Consider the following 3,680-nt stretch of genomic DNA (forward strand, 5'->3'; position numbering starts at 1 on the left):
GTAATTTTCCTAGAATATGCCTTGTATTTAGGCTTTCTGAGCCAGTGCTAACTGTGTACTTCAGATTGCAGCTTCAAAGAGTTTCACATCAAAAAAAGGAATTATAATGTTTAGCATTTGTTTCAAGTCTTTGCACTGGTTTTCTGGTTCAGACACTGTAGCAGTTTGATATGGTTATGAATTCCAAAAATAGATATTGGATTATGTTTGTAATCTGATCTGTACCTGGGCCTGAATGAGTTATGATTAGGGCTTTAATTAGGCCACATAATTAGGGAATTGAGTTCCTGTCCCTTGGTGGGTGGGGTTTCACAGATAAAATGCATGGCAAAGGACAGAGTTGTGGGATTCTGATGTTGGAGTTTGATGATGAAGACGTAAGCTGGAGCCCCATGAAGTCAGCATGCAGAGGAAAGAGAAGCCAGTACCAGGAAGGAAGGAACCTTGAACCCAGAGAAGAGCAAGCCCCAGGAACATAGGAACCCAGGAAGCCTGAATCTTTGCAGACATTGGCAGCCATCTTGCTCTAAATAGACTTTGGTGAGGGAAGTAACTTATGCTCTATGGCCTGCTATTAGTAAGCTCCTACCCCAAATAAATACTCTTTATAAAAACCAACCAATTTCTGGTATTCTGCATCAGCACCCCTTTGGCTGCCTAATACAGACACTCTATACCATTCCTCATTGTATTAAGTCAGGGTTCTCTATGGAAACAGAATCAACAGGAGATATCTGTGAAGAGTACGAGATTTTATAAAATTCTCTCATGTATACTGGGGATGGACAAGTTCAGATTCTGTAGGCAGGCTGCAAACCAGGGGCTCTGATGAAACTCCGCCGAAGTTCCCAGGAGACGCTGGCTGTCCAAAGAGGAGCTGGGAAATTATCTCTCAATGCTGAAATCACTTCCCCTTTTTAAGGCACTTCATTTCTTGGATAAAGCATCACTCATTGCTTAAGGCAATATCCCTGGTTGATTGTAGATATAATCAGCCATCTATACAGTAAACTCACTGATTACTTAAGTCAATAAATATTCTTATATTACAGTTAGCCCAGTGCTTGCTTGACCAAACAAGTGGGCATGACTCCTGGCCAAGATGACATATTAACCTAACAATCACACTCACCTTTTGACTCTCTCTTTCAAACTTTTAACAATCTCCACTTAATTTCTTTTCAGCACTTTCTGCTTTTTACTGTCTCTTTCTACTTAAGCATTATCTTATCATACTATTTCATATACATTTCAAATTTGAACTGATCTTTTTCTCAATTTGCTTATTGCCTAACTTCTTCCCATTCTTTTGAGTTTTATAAAAAAAAATTGTCTTATCATATACTGTTTCATTTTCTTAATGCCTTTTATCTCCTTTTGAGAAAGTATATTTCAGTATATAATGTAAATCATGATAAAGAGCTTTCATTCACTTGTTTGGGGTTACTCTGCACTTACTCCTTTTCTCAATATATCATTTGGTACTTGAAAAGAACATGAATTTTTTTCTGCTGGTATTCACACAATTTTTTTAAAAATTACTGGCAGAAGTGAGATTCAAAATAGAACTTTCCCAACAACAAAGAAGAGTTTCTGTGTCTAGATGTATTATGAATTTTTTTTAAAGCATGAAAGCTTTCTTCCTGGTGTTTCTGGATTCTGTACTTCTAGCACTCTTAAAAATGCATCTTTACTCTCATTACTCTATTGTGCCAATCATTGGGTATATTTTTCTCCATGTGACTACTGAATACTCCTTTTAGCATATAATCCTCTCTTGAAGTGAAACATGAATTACCTCATTGCCAAAATCTAGTCATTCTCCATAAACGGCTATGTATTTTTAAAATCAATTATCTGTTATTTTCAATTCTATGACTACATTGTATTTCACTTCTGGATTATCTTATTTTTGTATATTTATATGTATATTATTCCTACACTCATTAGATTTTATTTTCTTATATTTTATATTAAAATGTTCATTTTTATACTTTATATTGGAGTTACTTGACTTCAGAGTTAACTTCTATTTCATTTTAAATCAATCTATTTTCATACATATTTGGTATTAGCAATTGCAGTTCATATCAGCAAATTTTTAAAAATTTCTGTTGCTTTAGATTCACAATCATATGGTGTAGCAGTTTGATATTATTAATAAATTCCAAAAAGAAATATTGGATTATGTTTGTAAACTTATCTTTTCCTCTGGGCATAATAGATTATATTGGACTCATAGGTTTACTTGATTAAGTAATCATGTAAACCTCTTGTGCCAGTAGGGCATTGAGTCCCCAACCACCAAAGGGTAGGTGGGGACTCACAGATAAAATGCACAGCAAAGCACAGAGTTGAGAGCTTTTAATGTTGGAGTTTTGATGTTGGAGTTTGATGCCAGAGCTGGAGCCCCAGGGAGAAAGACAGAGCCATTCGCCTGGTAGTCTACAGCTGACCTTCTGGAGAGAGGCAACGCCTAGAGAACCTCATAGTCTTTAGCTGTCCTTGCGGAGAAAAGAGAGGCGCTGAGCCCAGAGGAACCCAGGAAACCTGAACCCTCGCAGATGTCAGCAGCCATCTTGCTCCAGCACATTAAAATAGGCTTTAGTGAGGGAAGTAACTTATGTTTTATGGCCTGGTATCTGTAAGCTCCTACCCCAAATAAATACCTTTTATAAAAACCAACCAATTTCTTGTATTTTGCATCAGCACCCCTTTGGCTGACTAATACACATGGATTCAGTGTCAGGTACACATACCAACATCCCCATAGTAATCTTTGTATTTGCCATGGTGCCCAAGGATTGTCCGTAATACTTGTCTTTGTTCCATTAAAAGTACTGTTTTCTAAACAACCTCTAGAAAGAATAAATTCATTTAATATGGTTTACTGAATTTTTTAAATTTAAGAACACATCAAAATATTTCAGGCATATTCTACCATGAGCTAATTAAAACTTGAACACATGGACATTAGAAAGAATTCAGTTCTTCAAAACCATAAAAATGTAGGTATCCTACAATTAACTCACATTCCAAGATTTCAGAAATGCACTCACAGGATGCTATAACCTGGGGACTTTCTGCTGCTCACTAAGCAGATGGACATTTGTGGAAGTCATTCTCCTCTGTTCATACCTGCATCTATAAAACCCACTGCTAACACTATACTCAATAGTGAAATACTAAAAATCTTTCCCAAGAAGGCTAGCCAGAACAATTGGGTAAGAAAAAGAAATAAAGTCATCCAAATTGGAATGGAAGAAGGAAAGCTATCTTTATATGCAGATGACATAACACAATACTAATATAATGAAGACATTAAGCAAAATTGACTTGTGTAAGATATATACACAAAAGTCAGTTTTTTTATATAATACAGAAAAAAAAGGATTTTTTAAAAGTCTAATTAGCCTCTAACAAATAAAATAACTAAAAATGAATTTAATGAAAGGGTGAAACACTTGAACACTAGCAAACATACCTGAATTAAACTGAAGACCTAGACATATAGTAAGACATTGATTGTTCAAGGATGGTAAGACTCAGTAATGTTCTAATATCAGTACTACCCACCGGGAATTACAGATTCAATATGATAGTATTAAAAATCCCAGCAGCGGGCGGCAGACTTGGCCCAGTGGTTAGGGCATCCGTCTACCACTTGGGAGGTCCGCGGT

The sequence above is a fragment of the Dasypus novemcinctus genome, chromosome 10 (assembly GCF_030445035.2).
Source record: "Dasypus novemcinctus isolate mDasNov1 chromosome 10, mDasNov1.1.hap2, whole genome shotgun sequence".
In the NCBI taxonomy this organism is placed as follows: Eukaryota; Metazoa; Chordata; class Mammalia; order Cingulata; family Dasypodidae; genus Dasypus; species Dasypus novemcinctus.